We start from the raw sequence: 21,198 nt of genomic DNA, 5'->3' as shown, positions 1-21,198 counted from the left end.
GCACTACTAGGTATTTATCCAAAGGACACAAACACAGTGATTTGAAGGAGCACACGTACCCCAGTGTTGATAGCAGCAATGTCCACAATAGCCAGCTATGGAAAGAGCCCAGATGTCCACTGACAGATGAATGGATAAAGAAGATGTGGTGTTTATATATACACACACATACATATACATACACATACACAATGCAATATTACTCAGCCATCAAAAAGAATGAAATCTTGCCATTTGCAATGACATGGATGGAACTGGAGAGTATCTTGCTAAGCAAAATAAGTCAATCAGAGAATGACAAATGCGATATGATTTCTCTCATATGTGGAGTTTAAGAAACAAAAAGGGAAAAGGAAGAAAAAAATAAAATAAGATAAAAGCAGAGAGGGAGCCAAGCATAAGAGACTCTTAACTCTAGGAAATAAACAGGGTTGCTGGAAGGGAGGGGAGGAGGGGGTGGGATAACTGGGGGATGGGCATTAAGGAGAGCACTTGATGTAATGAGCACTGGGTGTTACATGCAACTGATGAATCACTAAATTCTTCCCCTGAAACTGATAGTACACTATATGTTAACTAAATTGAATTTAAATTTTTAAAAAAGTGTGAATTTCTCCCTATTTTTGACATAATTGGCATCCATTTTGGATAAATTGCTCTGAATAACTATGATTGTTTCCTTTGCTAATGATGTAATTTTAACTATAGAACAGAAATTCTTTCCTCTGTGAATAGTCTTTTTAAATTTTTTTTTAAACTTTTGGTTTTTCTTACTGGACTTTACCATTGAGAAAGAAAAATTACAGTTTCTGGTGTTTGAAGAAACACTAGGAATTAACATTCTAAAGTTATTTAATGGAGCTCTTTCAGCTTTGCTGTGGAGACAAGATGACAAAGGGGACATCATTGTTTGGAAAGCATCTAAATAAGAGTCACACGTTGTGCCACTGCTGTGGCTTGAAGACCTACCACCTTCAGAAGTCCACCTGTGGCAAATGTGGCTGTCCTGCCAAGTGTAAGAGAAAGTGTAAGAGAAAGTGTAACGAGTGCCAAAGTTAAAAGATGAAATACCACTGGGACTAGTAAAATGAGGCACCTAAAAATTGGATACAGCAGATTTAGGCATGGATTCCATGAAGGAACAACACCTAAGCCCAAGAGGGTGGCTGTTGCAGCATCTACTTCATCTGAAGGATTCCAGTGATTAGTCACACATAAACGTTCTGGTTTATTTAATTTTTTAAAAGATTTTATTTATTTGGGCGCCTGGGTGGCTCAGTGGGTTAAGCCGCTGCCTTCGGCTCAAGTCATGATCTCAGGGTCCTGGGATCGAGTCCCACGTCGGGCTCTCTGCTCAGCATCGAGCCTGCTTCCCTCTCTCTCTCTCTGCCTGCCTCTCTGTCTACTTGTGATCTCTCTCTGTCAAATAAATAAAATTAAAAAAAAAAAACGATTTTATTTATTTATTTATTTGAGAGAGAGAGAGTGAAAGAGGGAGGGTGTGAGAGGGGGAAGGTCTGAGGGAGAAGCAGACTCCCTGCTGAGCCGGGAGCCCGACATGGGACTTGATACCAGGACCCTGGGATCATGACCTGAGCCGAAGGCTTAACCAACTGAGCCACCCAGGCACCCAAATGTTCTAGTTTACAAAAAAAAAAGTTATTTAATGGATTAACTGCTTTTGAAAATCAAATAGATATCCATTACTTAGTGTATACCACTTTTATGGGAAATTTTGTTATGAACATCTGTTGTAAAAAGCTAAATACTATTTATTAGAAACAGTTTTTTGAAACTCATCTACATTTCCTTAACAGGTTATTAATATAAGCTGAAGGAGCTTTTTAATTTTTTTAGTTCAAAAAATTTTATCTAGTTATCTGTTTATTTATTTACAAGAAAGCTCTGTGCCCAATGTGGGGCTTGAACTCACCACCCTGAGATCAAGAGTTGTATGCTCTACCAACTGAATGAGCCTCTGAAGGTGCTTTTTTAAAATTTAAAATTTAGAACAAACAAAACCTAAGCCTTCATTTACATTGGAGCAGAAATACAAGTATATGATGTTTAGGGTGTGCTTTTCAAAATGGTACCTTAAAAATTAGTTACTGGTTAAATTATAGTAAAGATAATAATGGAAGGGAAACAAATCAGAACCATGTTAGCATAATGCAACTATTTTTTCTGCATTTCAGTCTGGTATTTGAAGTGGAAAGAGTGTGGGTTTTGGAATCACAAACCTGAAAGTGAATATCAGCCCACTTTCTAGCTATATAATTGTGAAAAAGTAACATGGTGTCTGAGCTTCATTTTCTCATGTAAAATGGGGATTGTAATACTACACTTAACTTATTTTGGAGTTCAGAGATCATTCTATGTCAGTGCGTGTAGACTTATTTTTAATGTTGCTACATTGGTGTGTTTTTTTGGTGAATACACATTTTAAATTTCAATTTAAATTTTTTTAAAAAAATGAATTTTTTTCATTAAAAATTTTTTTACGGTAACATATATATAAAATAAAATTTATGTTTTAACCGTCTTTAAGTGTTCAGGTCAGTGGCATATAGTACATTGACGTGTTGTGCGACCATCATCACCATCCATCTCCACAACTTTTTCCATCATCCCGAGCTGAAGCTCCATACCCATTAAATAACTTCCACTTCCTTCCTTCCCCAGTCCCTAGCAGCTACCTTTCTATTTTCTACCACTGAATCTGACTACTCTAGGTACCTTATATAAGTAGAATCATACAGTATTTGTCTTCTGTGGCTGGCCTATTTCATGTTTCATTGCCGTGTCATTGTCCACAGTATGGAAGTACTAGAGTTCTTTGAAGTACTTCCTATTTGTGGGCATTTATTTGTTGTCCCAGCTTCATTGAGATACAATTGACATACAACATTGTATGAGTTTAAGGTATACAATATGATGGTTTGATACACTTACATATTTTGAAATGATTACTGCAATAAGGTTAATTAACACATCTGTCACCTCACATAATTATCTTTTTTTTCTTTTGTGGTGAGAACACCTAAGATGTACTCTTTTAGCCATTTCCATAGTTTAGTGTTGTTAACTCTAGTCACCATGCTGTACATTAGATCTGTAGATCTTACTCATAACTGAAAGTTTGTGCCCTTTGACTAGCATCTCCCCATTTCCTCTACCCCAGTCCTAGAAAATCCAGTCTACTCTGTTTCTCTGAGTTCAGCATTTTTAGATTCCACATAAAAACAAGATCATACAGTATTTTTCTTCCTTTGTGTGCCTTACAATTCATTTAGCATAATGTATGAGCATTTGTTATTTTTGATTTTTTTTATTGCAGAGAATATTACTAAGGGACATTATTTTATAGGCTTCTCTTTGGTACATGTCTGGGTACTTCTTTAAGGGATATGCCTGGGAGTGGAATTACTAAGCCAAAGGGTATCTACATTTAGAATCCTAGCAGATACACCCAAATTCTACCCCTCCATTCCATGCGATATTGATATTTTAAAATTTTTATTTTTTGAGTAATTTTAGATAGGTCTTACATTGGAATAGATAAAATGCTTATATGATTCCAAAAGAAAATTGACACATTGGGTATACATTGAGAAATCTTTTTCCTACCCACATTTTGATAGTTTTGTTTTGCCTTCATAAGTAAAGGCATTTATTTGTTTCTTGTGTTATTTTTTAGAGCAAGGGTTGGAAAACTTTTCTTTAGTGGCCCAAATAGATATTTTGCTCTCTTGCATGTTTTTTCTCTGAATTTTATATTTTACTTTAAAAATGTAAAAATTATTGTTAGCACTAAGGGTCATACAAAAATAGGACTTAAACTGGGTGCTTGGTGGCTCAGTTGGTTAAGCCAACTAAGCCAGCTAAGCCTTCGGCTCAGGTCATGATCCAGGAATCCCGGGATCGAGTTCCTCATCCGGCTCCCAGCTCCATGGGGAGTCTGCTTCTCCCTCTGAATTTCTCCCCTCTCATGCTCTCTCTCTCAAATAAATAAATAAAATCTTTAAAACAAAACAAAACAAAAACGATTTCTTTAAAAAAAAGACATAAGCTTTATTTTTTATTTTTTTTTTAATTTAAAATTTTTTATTAACATATAATGTATTATTAGCCCCAGGGGTACAGGTCTATGAATTGCCAGGTTTACACACTTCACAGCACTCACCATAGCACATATCCTCCCCAAAGGACATAAGCTTTAATTTGTTGACCTTTGTTTTAGAGTTCTTTATGCAGTACAGATACATGTGAATATATTAATTATATTTGTTGTCCATGTTGAAAATATTTTTTATCAATCCTTTCGTTTGATTTCTTTTATTACTTTTATACTTAGAAAGTTCTTATCTTCCTTGTGATCAGGTAAATATTCACGACTGTTTTCTCCTAGTTTATTTTTCTTTTTTTTGAAATATGGATGCAGGTGCCTGGGTGGCTCAGATGGTTGGGTGTGTGCCTTTGGCTTGAGTTGTGATCCCAGGGTGCTGGGATTGAGTCCTGCGTTGGGCTCCCTACTCAGCGGGGAACCTGTTTCTCCCTCTCCCTCTGCCTCTCTGTCTCTCATGAATAAATTAATAAAATCTTTAAAAAAAAAGAAATATGGATGCATTTGTATACTTGTATACACTTATATAAGCAGCATGTAGATCAAAGTATAGAAAATTTGTGTCACTCTTAGTTTCCCACTCAGGGTAATCACTATACTGACTTCCATCATCATTGATTATGTTTGCCTATTCTTTTTTTTTTTTTTAAATAGGGAGAGGAAGAGGGGGGCAGAGGGAGAGGGGCATGGAGCCCAACAACAAGGCTCAATCTCATACCCCTGAGATCATGACCTGAGCCGAAATCAAGAGTCAGACACTGAGCCATCCAGGTGCCTCCATGTTTGCATGTTCTTGAACTTCATATAAATGTAATCATATATTCTGTATTCTTTTTTTTTTTTTTAATATTTTATTTATTTGACAGAGAGAAATCACAACTAGGCAGAGAGGCAGGCAGAGAGAGAGGAGGAAGCAGGCTCCCTGCTGAGCAGAGAGCCCGATGTGGGGCTCGATCCCAGGACCCTGGGATCATGACCTGAGCCGAAGGCAGAGGCTTTAACCCACTGAGCCACCCAGGCGCCCCTATATTCTGTATTCTTTTGTGCCTTCCTCCTTTCAGCATAATGCCTGTGAGATTCAGCCCTATTGTGTATTGGCATTGATAGTTTGTAATTTTGTTAAGTCAGAAATTTGCATTTTATTCACGTCAGGACTGATGTGCAGGATTATGTCACTTAGTTAACAGAGTTGATTCTTTAGCAAATACATGTCAATACACTGAATGGATTTGAGTGGAAAGAGGTTTTGGGCAAAAAGAACAAGTAGAAGATTTTTGTAGTATTTCATGGAGGAAATAATAAGGACTAGATTTCAGAAAACTGTCAGCTGAAGAGAAAAGCAAATTTGAGAGACTTCGTGAAGAAGGGATAGGACTTAGCGATAGGCTTTTTTTTAACATCTCCTATTCAGGAAGTTCTGACATTAGACTGTTTGATAAAGATTCAATATAGAGTAGGGAAAACAGCAACCATCTTATGATAAGGAAATGCTTTTGAAATTCATACATGCAGTAACTTCTGATAACATGTTTTATTAGGAAAATGATTAAGTTTTTCACTAGAATTTAGTGAGTCAGTGTGACTTATTTTTATCAATTTTTAGAAGCAGTGTAACTTCCTTTTGTTAGGTGTTTAAAGCTTTGAATATGACGAGGCTATTGAGTTCACGGCATCCTTGGCTTTTCAAAGCTGACATTAGAAGTTTTGAAGTGGTATTTCAACAGGAAGCTAAGTCGTTTGTGTGTTACCTGAAGGACAGGCAGCACTTTGGCAGTATCACTGCACCTACTGTTAAGATATTTATGGACAGGTGCTTAGAGATATGAGCTTATAGGCTAGAAACAAGAATTCTGCTTTCTGAGCTATGAGACAGTTTTGTTCCCAATTTAGAAATATACAGGAGGTTCAGGTTTATAGAAATGTAATTATAAAGGGTATGGACATTTATGTTTATAGAAAACAAAGCTTCAAGTACATTTGATGATCTTCAGCTAAATTGGTATGTGTGTGCACACATGTGTTTGCGTGGTGTTGTGGTCATGGTGGACATACGGGATTTAGTGTCCTGTTCCTTCCTGAGTTCTCTTCTCCAGTTGCTTGTTCATTATTTTCTGTGTGTGGATTTATTTTGAACTCTCTGTGTGAACTTCAGTTCTGTTTATTATTTTGTTCTGCTGACTTCTAAAAGGAATTTTAACAGTCTTACAATAAAAGACAAATACATTAAAACAACAGGAAAGTGATGAAAGCCATTAATGAAGAATGAGAATTAAAGGGAATAGGGTGGCTGGATGGTTGGGAGCCTAGGTACACAGTAAACACATAACCTGTGCCGAATAACATACTGACATTGAGAGGAAATTTTACCGCTGAGCATTGTGGCAGCTGAGGCAAAGAGAAAAAATTATAGGTTGTCTAATTTCATATGCATCTGGTATATATCAGAAGAGATGCCCTTTCCTAGCTCTAAATTGACATTTAATGCGTCTTTGTAAAAGAGACCTGAGGCAAAGCCATGGTGCAGTGTTTTCTCTTAGCATAAAAAGGCAGTAATCTGGAAGCAATCTTCCATCCTTCTTTATAACGATGGATAAAAACAGAGGCCATAGAGCTAGATTATTTTTTTTTCCTTGAAGTATTTATCTTTTCTGGAGTATTTACTTGTGCTGTTACACAGCAGTACAGGTTTTAACTCCAGTTTGTACAAAGGCTAAAATGTAGGGAATCTATAAGGCTATGGAATTAGGATGTGTTTAAACTGCCTCTTCAGAGGCATGACTAGGGTTGGCAGTTGTGACCTAGCAAGCAGGTGAATGTTAATGCTGTTAGCATGTGTCTGAACTGTTGGCAGTTTATTTTGATTTCCAGACAAAGGGATGTGATTATTAAGCACCTGGTATATATTAGGTGCTACAGTAGATTACTTCTAATTTGTTATTCCTTTTAATCTTAACAGTTCTGCAGGATTGCTACTATCCCAGTTGTACAGATGAGGATATCGAGAGTGAAAGGTTATGTCCTGTTCCTAGAGTATGTAGTTGGTAAACTGGACATAGGACACATTTTCATTCTTTAAAGTTCTTTTTCTTTCCAGTCTTTTACCATACCACACAACTTTCATACATTTCTAGGTATGAGTGTTTAGAATCTATATTAAACATGTTTAAGATCCATGTATTTGTATGTGAGAGAGGGAGAAGATTCAGGTGGTTGGTGTACATTGTTTTTCAGAGAATACTTAACCTGCACAGTATATAGTGCCCAAAGAGACAGGTGCTGTGCAGTAATTTTTAAAAGAATTAGGTTATGGTTTTTGTTATTTTGTTGCTCCCAGATATTTATTGAGTGCTTACTATGTGCCAAGCTGTATGCTAAGTGCTTTATGTGAGTAATTTCATTTGATTCTCAGAACAACTCAGAAATGGATACAGAGAGGTTAGGAAATTTGCCCAACCTTATACGGTTGGTAGAAGATATAGTTGGGGGTTGTATTCAGTAAGGCAAGTCTGACTCTAACATCTGCATTGTTAGCCTTTGTACCAGTTCTGACCAGTAGAAATATATTGTTAGCCATAAGCGTGGCTACATATATAATGTAGCATTTTCTGATAGCCACATAAAAAAGATAAAAAGAAAAGGTGAAGTTAATTTTAATGATCTATCCAAAATATTTATTTCAAAATGTGGTCAATATGAAAAATTATTGATATATTTTTTATGTTATCTCTGAAATCTGGTGTGTGATTTATACTTAGAGTATATCTCCATTTGGACTAGCCACATTTCAAGTTATTAATAGTCACATGTGGATAATGGGTACAGTATTGGAAAGCTCAGCTCTACCCTATACTCATAAGAGGAAATGAGAAAAAGATACATCTAATTGTTGATAGATTTTTGAAGAATAGAATTGGGTCAGGGGAGAGATGGGTGACTTTCCTTTTTTACTCTAGGCTCGGCTTTTTTTTTTTTTAAAGCGGACATGTATTATTCTGATTTTTAAAGCATGAGGAATTTTCTAACTTAAATACCAGTGTAAGGCATTCACAAATTATTCAAATAAGACCCTCTAGAGTTCTGTATTAAAACAATGAATACCTGGGTGGCTCAGTCGGTTAAGCATCTGACTCTTGGTTTCAGCTCAGCTCAACCCCACGTTGGGCTTCCCAGTCAGAGAGGAGTCTGGTTGGGGATTCTTTTCCTTTCCCTCTGCCCTCCCACTGCTTGCTCTCTTTCCCCTCCTCTAAAATAAAATAAATAAATAATTAATAATATAAAAAAAAAATGAGAAGATGGCTTTGACCTAGAACGTTGTGAGTCAGGAGTTGTCAGGGATCTAATTCTATCTCTGTAAAATGTTTGATTTTTAAGCTGGGCGAATTAGTATGGTTCTGCCAGGATAGAAATTTATTCACAGCTAACTAAATTAGTGGATTCTGTTGTTAAAGAAGTTATTTCCTTGATTATTCTCAGAGCATTATGTTTGTGTAGTCTCTTCCACCATAAAGTGATACTTGCATTTCCAGGAAGTCTTTTTTTTTTTTTTTAAAGATTTTATTTATTTATTTGTCAGAGAGAGAGAAAGAGCAAGCACATGCAGACAGAGTGGCAGGCAGAGACAGAGAGAGAAGCAGGCTCCCTGCCAAGCAAGGAGTCGGATGTGGGACTCGATCCCAGAATGCTGGGATCATGACCTGGGTGAAAGGCAGCCGCTTAACCAACTGAGCCACCCAGGTGCCCCATTTCCAGGAAGTCTTAATGGAGCAAATGTAGGATGTAGCATAGTGAATGTACGTGTGTGTGTGTGTGTGTGTGTGTGTGTGTGTGTGTGTGTGTGTGTATGTATGTACCTGTCTTTCTGTCTGTGGTGTTGAGGGGAGGAGGGAAGGCTGTGGGGAAAGGCAGGGCTGTCCTTATACATCTCTTTGTCCTAGTGACAAACGAATTTCTTTGTACACAATTAACTCTTCTCCATTCTCCATATTTTTGGTGAGGGGATATTATCCAACTTCTTTCTACCCTAGGAACCTCAGGGAGCCTTATCTTTGCCCTTGCCAGGTAGAGCCAGGAGTTGGCTGCTTAATCTAAGTTGGATTTGAAAGATAAAAAGATTGAGGGAACTCATTGATAATTCAGTATTTTATTTCATCTGGCTTTTCCCCCCCAAGAGTAAGAATGATGATAGGGAAAGAAACACAACCTTTTAAATAGATTCTTAGCAATGTTATTATCTTTATATTAGTTTTTAAAATATGCATGATGTAGAATCACCTAAACAGAATTCCATCATTAATTTGTCAAAGCAGAGGGAAACCCTTGCTAGTCATCCCCCCGCCCACTACTGAGATCTAATCGATAGTTATCTTCTTGATCCAGAATGTGTTCCCTTATATTAGATTGAATTACATATAATTTAGGTACAAGAACTTGTGCTTTAGAAAAAATGAGCTTCATTCCATAGTACATATAAAATTGTAATTTTTAAAAAAGATTTTATTTATTTATTTGAGAGAGAGAGAGAGGATTCACAAGCAGGTGGTAGGGCAAAGGGAGAGGGAGCACCACACTCTTCATTGAGCAGGGAGCCTGATGTGGGGCTTGATCCCAAGCCCGTGAAATCATGACCTGAGCTGACGGCAGATGCTTAACTGAGCCACCCAGGTGCCCCTAAAATTATAATTTAATAACGTGCTTATACCCTTGCCCCCCTTATACCTTATGAGTAGACAGTTTTGGTTTTATCAGATTTCTCTCTACCTTTTGATTATAAATGGCCAAACAGATGCTATTTTAAAAAATATATTCATTATATTTTAAAAATTTATTTATTTTTTATAATTTATTATTTTATTTTAATATTTGTAAGATATTTTCATTTCTTTTTTTTTAAAGATTTTATTTATTTATTTGACAGAAGGAGAGAGAGTGCAAGTCAGGAGAGAGGCAGGCCCCCGCTAAGCAGGGAGCCCCATGTGGGGCTTGATCCCAGGACCCTGGGTTCATGACGTGAGCCAAAGGCAGCCGCTTAACCAACTGAACCACCCAGGTGCCCCGATGTTTTAAAAATTTAAAATGACATGCTTATCATAAACAAAATAGAAAATAAGTGTTCAACGTACGCTTATTTTCTTTTCCTGATTACATAAAGGAGTATAGTTTCTATTTGAATTTACTTTTTAACATTTATTTTCCTTAAAAAGAGTTTTCTTTAGTAAGTAAGCATTTCAGTTTTTGTAATAACCGATAATGATTTTGTTGTTTTTGATGTCATTTCTTTTTATTTTGAAAGATCGCTGCAGTTTTATAATACTGCTGTCTCCCTGCCTTCCCCTGTAGTATAATTTTAAGTTCTTGACCAATTTCACTTCTCTCTGGCCTTTCACTTCTGTTAAACTGGGCAGACAAAATTCTTACAGAGCTAGAACTAAGACTGATCCATGTACGTGATTTCTGTGCAGATGGTTAGAATTTTTGGCCAGGGAAATAAAAGCCCTTATCCTTTCTCTTTTGTTATTAATGACAGATGTGTCTTCATTCTGTTTTATATTACTGTTCCTCTGTATCTGTTTGGCTTTCTTATGTCTAAATTGTTTAGCGAGAACTTTACCAATAAGATGCCAAAGAGGTCCTTTAGTTTTATTGTCTCGTTTGGTAAAAAGAGAGGAAGGTAGCACTGATGGAAGGAATAGGTTATAAGTTGCCTTTCTAGTTTATATGGAATTGTAGCCCTCAAGGCACTACAACTTTATTGAACTGCTAAATGAGAAGGTAAAAATGCCTTCATGTCATTGTCTTCCCCTTTTAGGTTAAGTTAGGTGTTTATATGTTTTGTAAATCACCTTTAATTACCACGCACATAAATTACTGTTTTCAGGAGCACACCTCCCATCCCCCCATAAGCATATCATTTAAAAGTTTAAAATGAGTCACACATTTTTGCCTAGACACAAATTGCCAATATAAAATGGTCTTTGATTGTATCCTAATATAATGGAGTTTGTTTCTTTGGGTCCTGTAATTTTCTTTTCAGCAGTATTTATTAAATTAATCTAGTATTGGATTGCAGTAAACAATCTGACCAAAAAACATATGTTTTCTTTGTTTCTTTGGTACAAATTCAATGGGTTAAGTAATTATGCAGTGGTTCTCATCTACATATACAATGCATTCTAATAACCAACTTCTGTTTACTATGGAAAATACTGCAGCAGTAGGAAACCCTTCCTTCTCCTTTGCATTATAATATCAACTGAAGCCACTATTTAATCTACTAGCTATTTACAGTTTAATTGCTTGAATATATCCTCATACTCATGGTGGTCTTATATCTACTTGAGGTACTTGAGACATTCTCATTTTTTTCTTCAGTGTCTTTTCTGACATGCTTTCAAGGTCTTGTTTCCCATCCAGCCAGCTACATGGACTCTTTTAAAAACTCTTCTCTCACTAATGAGTTGAAATTACTCAGGATGTGAGGACAATGTCTAAGGTCCTGGAGAGTCTCTTGATCCTTAAACATCAAATTTCGAATGACATTTTTCTTAGTTGTCAGAACACTGTCATGTTAAGTTAAAAATGTAAGTATTGAGACTGATTTGATTTTGAAAACCAGTGCATTCGTTTTTATACTCGTGTGAATGAAATCAGGTGAGCACTTGTGTTTTATTATAGTGAGTCTTCAATTTCCTTCTAACTTGTCCTTTGCAGAGTTTACATTGACACCCTTAAACCAGCCATTGTATATCACATACAGTATTTCTACATCAGTGACTTATAATTTTGAGCTTATGGGTTCATGGTGCCACTTCCCAGCCTGGGCAGTTGAAGGAAAGGCAGGGCTTCCTCTAAGGGCCACAGGCTGTGTTGCAGCAGTGATTCCTTATAACCAGAGATTTCCTCTCCACTTCTTTGGTAAAGTTGTGAGATCCCTCACAACTCTTAGACTGGCCACGAGCCTAGAATTTATTTGTCCAGGTCCATGATGTTTCCTTCCTGATCTATCTTTTCCTCTCACTGTCCTTGCTCCCTCTGTGGGAGGGAAGAGGGAGCATTGCCTGACTGACCTGGATTTGACTGACTCACTTCTTGCCATAGGACCTAAAGAAGATCCCATTGTACCACCAGACCTTGAGATATTTTGCACTTCACATAAGTAAGGAGTTGGGTCAGGGGAAGGTGGTTTTATTCCTCTTCCCTTGTATCTGAGATGACAGGGACAATTGTATCTACCTTCTGTTCAGACCAGTTGTGAAGGTTTTCTTCTCTCCCATACCAACCAGATTGTCAGGTGGATAGAACCAAAAGTATGGATTATATGTTAATTTATAGCTTTTTTGGAATAGTGTTTTCCTCTACTTCCCAACTAAATTTATTTTTCAAATGTTAATAAAAATGTTGTGAACATGTAGGGGATTGCATGTGTTCCATCCATGTTCTTGTATTTCTTTAAAGCAACATTAAGGAAATGTACTACAGATAATAATTTAAAATATAGAACTCCAGTCTAATCACCATTGTATGATATTTTTTTAAAGATTTTATTTATCTATTTGACAGAGAGAGAGAGATGGCAAGTAGGCAGAGAGGCAGGCAGAGAGAGAGGGAGAAGCAGGCTTTTCACTGATCAGAGAGCCACCATGACTTGAGCCGAATGCAGGGACTTAACCCACTGAGCCACCCAGGCGCCCCTCCATTTTACCATTTTGGATATGATCTGCTATTTTTACACTCATGGTTGCAGTTATAGGAAAGAATTGAGTAATAGGGAAGGGAATTTCTTGAGTTAGGAGCCACGTCCTTTATAGTAATATCAATTGATTCTCTTGGTAGTTCATATTACCCTCATTTTTGGAATGGGAAACTGTCTCTGGGAGTTTAAAAAACTTGTCAAAAATCACACAGTTTCTGAGTGGCAGAATCAGGATTTTTAGTGAAACCCATGCTTTAACTGGAAAGTAATGGGGAAGAGCTGGGTGACTTTTGTAATAAGGAAGCAGCTAGAGAAGCCCCAAAATTGTGACTGTCCTCACCAGAGAGTTGTTAGGAGAAAGTGGAGCAGCCTGAATGCTCTGGGTAATGGTTCGTACCTGATTTCCTATACACTCCTTAGAGTTTTGTAGTTAATCTCTTGAGTTAAAGTTGATGGAAGTCAAGACAAGACTATAATTTGAATTTGAATTTAATCCTTCTTTGTTATAATTCCTTTCTCTCTCTCTCTCTCTTTTTTTTTTGTCAGCCTTTCATTGCTAATATTATAATTCACAGATGAGAATTTAAAAGTTTGCCTCGGGCGCCTGGGTGGCTCAGTGGGTTAAGGCGCTGCCTTCGGCTCAGGTCATGATCTCAGGGTCCTGGGATCGAGTCCCGCATCGGGCTCTCTGCTCAGCAGGGGGCCTGCTTCCCTCTCTCTCTCTCTGCCTGCCTCTCTATCTACTTGTGATCTCTCTCTGTCAAATAAATAAATAATAAATAAAATCTTTAAAAAAATAAATAAAAGTTTGCTTCATTTAAGAAGCATCAGGAGACTGGCCTATTTTACTTGCAAATGGAAGGTTTATACTGAGTATTTACTTAGAAGGATTATTATGTTCTAAATATCACTATGTCTTTTCACTAAATGATTTGGATAATATTTTGTTAGGAAATCTAAAAAAGGAAACAGTGTTATTTCAGATAGCGTACTTACACCTGGTGTCTGTGAAAATGACTACTCACTTATGTACTGTATGTCCATTTCTCTTTTGATAACTGCCCCATACCACCTAAAGGCAGAATGGTAGCTAATGTTTACTAGACTGATGATGGTATCCCTTGACAGTTGTGAAGGGAACCATTTTGCCCAACATTTCCCCATTTTCCCATCATCTCCTTTCTTGATCATTACATGACATGAATATTAACAGGTACTATTACCAGCCGCTTTATTTATTGAGGATTTGTGTGTTACAGGCAGTATCCAAAGGCTCTGTTATTACGTCTGTGACCTCCTTTACACGCTGACATGATTTATATGATGTAGGCACTGTTCTCATCTTACGTACTATAGAAACATTTAGAAAGGTTAAGTAGCTTGAGTTAGCTAAGTGGCAATACTGAGAGCTGAATCTGGGCTCTTGTCTAAAGCCCTTCCTTTTAACTACTATCTCTCATATATTATGTGCATTTTTTAGTTAATTGACTGTAACAACCATGGTCCATGTTTTAAGTCTGTAGTCTCTTTTACCTTAGAACCTCATTACTTCAAGGAAACCTTCACATGTTTTTAACCTAAAGTAGCCATGGTAATTACTTTGATGTTCATAAGCACTTCTAGGGATAGAGTTCAGAGGGAAAGAGATCATGTTCAGTCAGTGAAGTTGTAATTTTGTTTGGTTTTTAAAGATAGATATTATGTGTCGGTTTCTTTGAAGACAGTTTATGTATGGTAAGGGAAATGTAGCTTCCTTTAGAAAGTAGATGCTTACTGTTAATTAGCATCAATTTATTAGTATTTTATCTGGAATTTTAAAAATCGTGTTTAAAAGTTACAGGAACTTATTTTTATGTAGGCTTTGTCTTCCTCCTTGGGCGTGTGAGTGGGATTATATTGACATTTTCCTAGGATAAAGTTGGGACAATAATGAGTTGGTTTATTAGCTTCCTTTAGAGGTTGGTAATGATACATTTTGGATTGTTATAAATTCATAGATTTAAATACTTGTTATGTGTCAGTTCATTGCAGTTCTCATCCTTACTGATAATCAAGTTGTACCATTTTTGGCTAAGGGAGCCTCTTCAACTTGGCTCCTGAACTCTGTTGATAACACACTGGTAGTCTTACAGCTTTTTCCATCCTGCCCCAGGTCTGGAAATAGCCAAGTCCTAGAACCCTGAATCCTTTTTCTAACTGCTGTTGTCTTTTTCACTCAACTATCTCTCTTTATAGCCCCTAGAGAAATTCATTTTTGTAAAAAAGAATGCAACTTTTCACTCCCTTCCCCAAATGGATAAGTGGAATATTATCTTAAAAGAAGTTGAGATTAATAATCTCTAAAGCAGCAGTTCTCAACCTTTTTGGTCTCCAGACTCTTTTATATTCTTTTTTTTTTTTTTTAATTTTTATTTATTTATTTGACAGAGATCACAAGTAGGCAGAGAAGTGGGCAGAGAGAGAGAGAGGGGAGAAAGCAGGCTCCCTGCTGAGCAGAGAGCCTGATGCGGGGCTTGATCCCAGGACCCTAGGATCATGACCTGAGCCGAAGGCAGAGGCTTTAACCCACTGAGCCACCCAGGCACCCCAGACTCTTTTATATTCTTAAAATGATTAAGGCCTCCCCAAATTTCTATTTATGAGGTTAATATCAATCCATATTTAACATATTAGAAATTAGAACTAAGATTAAAAAATTATTTCTTCTTAATGCATTTTAAAATAACAATAAATCCATTGTATGTTAACATATTTTTGAAAAATAATTATATGTATTATAAGATTTTATTTATTTGAGAGAAAGAAAAAGAGAGAGAGATTGAGAGAATGAGTGGGAGGAGGGGCGAAAGGAGAAGCAGACTTCCTGTAGAGCAGGGAGCCTGATGTGGGACTCAGTCCCAGGATCCCGAGATCATGACCTGAGCTGAAGGCACCAGAAAAATAATTATATTTTTTAAAGCAAAAGTGTTAAATGAGAAAAGTGGGATTGCTTTGTATTTTGCTAATCTCTTTAATATCTGGCATAGTAGAAGATAGCTGGATTGTCATACTTATGAATTTAATCTTTTGCAATATGTTGTTTTTGTTGAGATACATGAAGAAAATCTGGCTTCAGATATGTGGTTAGAAAAAGAAAGATTATTTTAATAACCTTTTCAGATAATTGTAAATATAATAATAATAATAATATTATTATTATTATTTTTAAAGAATGTATTTATTTATTTGACAGAGAGATCACAAGCAGACAGAGAGGCAGGCAGAGAGAGAGGGGAAGCAAGGCTCCCCATTGAGCAGAGAGCCTGATGCAGGGCTCGATCCCAGGACCCTGAGATCACGACCTGAGCTGAAGGCAGAGGCGTAACTGAGCCACCCAGGTGCCCCATGAATATTATTTTTTGATAGTACATTGAAATTTGGCAAATGGAAGGTTCTTAAAAGTTAATTAGAATGTAGAATTTACATCTATAGCAGTGGGCTTTCAGTACTTGGTTACATTAAAGTCCATTGATGTATGTTGTACTTTGAGGGGCTCTTCAACCCATGAATGCAGTTAGTAATTTGGAAAATACTGATTCTTAGTGATGATGCAGATCTTTGAAATCTTGACACGTTTCATTATACAGTATCAAAAAATCACATCTATTAATATCATCACAGATCTCACGAGAAGTCTATAAATATTGGGAAGCTATCAAGCTCCTGGTGGCAGATACAAGTTTTCCAGAATTCTGATTTTCACTCAGCCTTGGGTTTTATCATTTGCCGTAAGATGGCTGCCAGATACCAAAGATTAAATAACCACGGTTTGAATGTCAGTCGTTCTTCAAGTAGAAATCATGCTCCACAAAAAAAGTAGCTAGTAATTCTAGTGCTTTTTCTTGACCACCATTATAGTTAGGTATGCAGCAGAAGTGTTTTATTTGTACTTCTGTCTCCTTGTCCAACATATTAAAAAGATGTGTGCCCAAGGGTTGAGATTTAATAAAATCGATAGTCTTTACTATTTCATTAAGGACATTCTTTTAAAGATTTTTATTTATTTGGCAGAGGGAGACACAGCAAGAGAGGGAACACAAGCAGGGGGTGTAGGAGAGGGAGAAGCAGGTTTCCCGCTAAGCAGGGAGCCCGATGTGGGACTGGATCCCAGGACCCCGGGATCATGACCTGAGCCAAAGGCAGACGCTTAATGCCTGAGCCACCCAGGTGCCCTTCATTAAGGACGTTTTAAGTGAAACTTGATAGCTCTGTGTGTGTGTGTGTGTGTGTGTGTGTGTGTGTGCGCGCGCGCGCGCGATCTTGCACACGCACACACACAGAGCAGTGCACGTGCACACACACAGCACAGTGGCTGCTAGAGCAGTTCGACATTACTATGTTGATTCATGCTAAGATTCTGGCAATTTTTGGTACCATTGATTTTGTACCATGACTGCAAATGTAAACACAATTGTGAAAGGCAAATAACATTGTAGTGTTATTATGAAGTAATATTTTGACCTTGCAGATCCCTGCAAGGGTCATGAACCACGCTTTGAGAACCAGTGTTCTAAATTTTTTGAAAGTGCTCAGAAGTCTTTATGAATCTTCCTACTTTCTCATCTTCTGTTTATACAACCTAAATTTCTTCAAGTTCTACTGTTCCAAGTAAATGAAAATAACTTATTACTCAATTTTACCACTTTAAGGATGCCTCGGTGGTTCAGTAGTTTAAGCGTCTGCCTTCAGCTCAGGTCATGATACCAGAGTGCTGGGATAGAGCCCCGCATAGGGCTCCCTGCTCAGTGGGGAGTCTGCTTCTCCCTCCTCTGCCTGCTGCTCCCCTGGCTTATGCTGGCACGTTCTCTGTCAGATAAATAAATAAAATCTTTTTTTAAAAAAGTTTAGATTCTTAGATTAGGGTGGTGGTAGTAGTGGGGAGTGCTACCCACTTTTTGTACACTGTCATCTGTTTCATTTTCTTGCATCTGTGAGAAAACACCTCTAACACTGCAGCCTAATGAAGACCTAAAGAGCTTGGGTGTGTGTTTGCTTTTATGGGGAAAATTTTCTCCAGCACTGAATAATAGTACCCAGATATCAATTAATAAGGATAGATTTTAAAAAAATACTTGAAAATATTTTAACCTAAATTACTAAATTGTAGAATACATTGATCATATGTCAACACACTGGCAGTATATTAATGCATTGTCTCATATAAACATTCTTAGCCTGGTATCAATCATAGTTTGTTTGGCTCAGCTCACCTTTTTAAGGTTGAGAATATTATATTTCCCTATACAAGAAATCTTCTAGCTGTTCAAGATTAAAGTAGATATTCTGGCAAGATATCATAAAAATGTTATGAGGAATTTAAGAGCTTCATTCAGTATTTTCTTTTTATAAACCACCTGTTGTCTTATGTGCACAATGTGTACATTTGAACAAAGTGCTCATCACTTGTCAGCCATCAGTGGCAGCATAGAGATGATTTGTGGTACTTGTATTGCAAGAATTTCTTTTGTACTTGTGACATCAGCTTTGTTTTATACAATTAAAGTATTACACGCTAGAATAATCTAAATTGCAACCACTAAATGGTGATGTAGTTGTTCTTGCCTTGAACTGAATTTGTTTACTGATTGTATGCAGCTATCGACTACTGTTAAACTTGACAGTTTCATAAAAATTTCCCCCTTATTTTGGTAGCAAATCAAGGTGGTTATATTATTAGAGGTTTTCTCGATTTTAAAATTTGCCTTCAATAAATATTACATTAAGAGATAAAATGTTGAAAACCCCACGTGTGTAGAAAATCTTTCAATTATACTATTTGATTTTCAAATGAAGTTTAATACTCCTAATATGATACATTCATGATCACTTTAATAATGTCCTAATTTTTAAATTCCCAGTTAAAAGCATTTTGTAGTCATTTTTATTCATTTTCTTCTGTTAAAAAGGAACAAAGTATAACTGTTTGATTAAGACTTAAGATTGATACTAAAATAAATATTTAGACTGTTAGATAACTTCCTTTATACTTAAGGTAATATTAACTTTACACAGCAATCTGGATGCTTAGAGAACTTCACCCATGGATTCTAAGTAATCTGAATTTTTTCCCTTTGGTGTCTTATTAAATAATTCTGGTTATAATTTATTTAAGTAAGTTAATAGCACTAATATATTGACATTATTTAAATTGACAAGTATTTTCTTTAGATTATTTTTTTTGGTGAACAAAATTTAGAACTAATGGAATAAAATTACTCACTTAAAGCAAATTTATCTTGCTTTAATTTATCCTAAAAAGCTTTAGGAATGTCACTGTTCACTTTTTATTTTAATAATAAGTAAAAGGTGTAGTACATATAAGTGTTTTTTCCAAGGTAGCCAGTGGTATATCTCTGCAATATAATTGGCTTGCTACACTTTGACAATAGTTCATATACAGAAACTCTACATGAGTTCAGTGATTCAAAAGCAGAAAACTACTTATAAATAAGGCTTTTTTGTTCTTTTTAGAAATAGTCTGAATTTAAATGGGAACTTTATATTTGCAGGAATAAAATTTGGAGTTTCATTTTCATTGCTTAGTTGCTATGATATGAGTGATAGAATATAGTGGACATTAGTGTATAAGTAAATGATTAGATGAGTCATAAGATGGAACATCTGCCTCAGAAGGCCTCTCAGACAGCATAAGTTATGTTGCTGAAGTCTCTAATCAGTGCATCTGTCCCTGAGACTTCAGTTGGTGCAAGGATAGTTTTCTATTTTGGATTAGTTACTATATGAAGACAGCATATTAAACATTTTTTTCTCATGCATGCAACTGGAAAATTTGGGCTTGTGATATTTGAATAAAAAAATTACAGCATTTTTTTGAGCATAGTAATAATTAAGGGATAGCAATATATGTATAAACTTTTACTTTTACATGCCTTAAAATGGATATTTATAGTAGGATTTTACATTAGAAACCCATAGATGCTTACCAGAGGAAATTTTCTTGTAAATACTGATGTTACAATTGGAAAGAAATCCAGATTGAGGCTGAAACACAGCAGGATTCAGATGGGATATTTAACTAAAACAGAAGCCTATATTTTGGGTCCCTTCTGAACTGGAACATTCCTATAGTTTTAAAATTGCTACCAGAGAGAGTTGGGGCGGGGGGGCGGGGATGGATAGGGAAGATAACGGTAGCAGTAACCAAACCCAGCCCAAATCCTAACTAAATACAGGCATATCTCAGAGATATTGTGAACACATGATAAATTGAGTCAAATGCTTTTTGGTTTCTCAGTGCACAGAAAAGTTCTGTTTACCCTATACTTGTAGTCTGTTAAGTGTGTAAAAGCAGTATATCTAAAAAAATAGTATACATAATTTAATTAAAAATTCTTTCTTGCTAAAAAATGAAAACCATCATTTGAACTTTCAGCATGTTTTTACTGGTGGAGGTTCTTGCCTTTGTGCTGATCAGTGTGGTGGTTGGTGAAGGTCCAAGTGGCTGTGGTTATTTCTTAAAATAACAATGAAGTTTGCTGCTTGATCGACTTTTTCTTTCACAAATGATTTTTCTGTAGCTGTTTGATAACATTTTATCCATAGTAGAACTTCTTTCGAAGAGAATCCTCTCAGACCCTGCTGTTACTTTATCAACTACGTTTATGAGGTATTCTAAATCTTTTGTTGTCATTTCAACAGTATTCACAGCATCTTTACCTGGAATAAATTCCATCTCAGGAGACCACTTTCCTTGTTCATCATTAAGAAGGAACTCTTCATCTGTTTGGATTTTATTATGAGATTGCTGAAATTCATTCACATCTTCAAGCTCCACTCTAATTCTAGTTCTTCTTGCTATTTCCATCACATCTGCTGTTCTTTCCTCCACCAAAGTATTGAACCCCTCAAAGTCATCCATGAAGGTTGGAATCAACTTCTTTCAGACTTCTGTTAATGAATCTGAATCACAAATTAGTTACCATGAATCACAAATGTTCTTAATAGAACTTTTCCTTTGTATTCACAGCTTGGTTGATTTGGCACAGGAGGCCCAGCTTTCGGCCTCTCTTGGCTTTTGACATGCCTTCTTCCCTAAGCTTAATCATTTCTAGTTTTTGATTTAAAGTGGGAGATGTGCAACTCTTCTTTCCTTTGAACCATTAGAGGGTTATTAATTGGCCTCATTCCAGTATTGCTGTCTCAGGGAATGGGGAGGCCCAAGGAGAAGGAGAGAGACCAGGGAATGGTCAGTCGATGGAGTAGTCAGAACACAGAATATTTATCAGGAATTTGCCATCTCATATAGGCACAGTTCATGGTGCCCCAAATTAGTTGCAGTAGTAACATCAAAGTTCAGTGGTCACAGATCACCATAACAAATGTAATA

General features: G+C 36.5%; 1 protein-coding gene and 1 pseudogene across 1 annotated transcript in view; both read left to right on the top strand.

Moving 5' to 3' along the window:
• OLA1 (Obg like ATPase 1) overlaps window positions 1-21,198 on the top strand; it is a 182,730-nt gene that overhangs the window by 34,154 nt on the left and 127,378 nt on the right. The window lies entirely within an intron of this gene.
• LOC123950869 lies at window positions 889-7,622 on the top strand (annotated as a pseudogene).

The sequence above is a fragment of the Meles meles genome, chromosome 9, assembly GCF_922984935.1.
Source record: "Meles meles chromosome 9, mMelMel3.1 paternal haplotype, whole genome shotgun sequence".
NCBI classification, from domain to species: domain Eukaryota; kingdom Metazoa; phylum Chordata; class Mammalia; order Carnivora; family Mustelidae; genus Meles; species Meles meles.
Note: the sequence above shows the minus strand (reverse complement) of the source record. Positions and strands in the feature narration are given on the sequence as shown.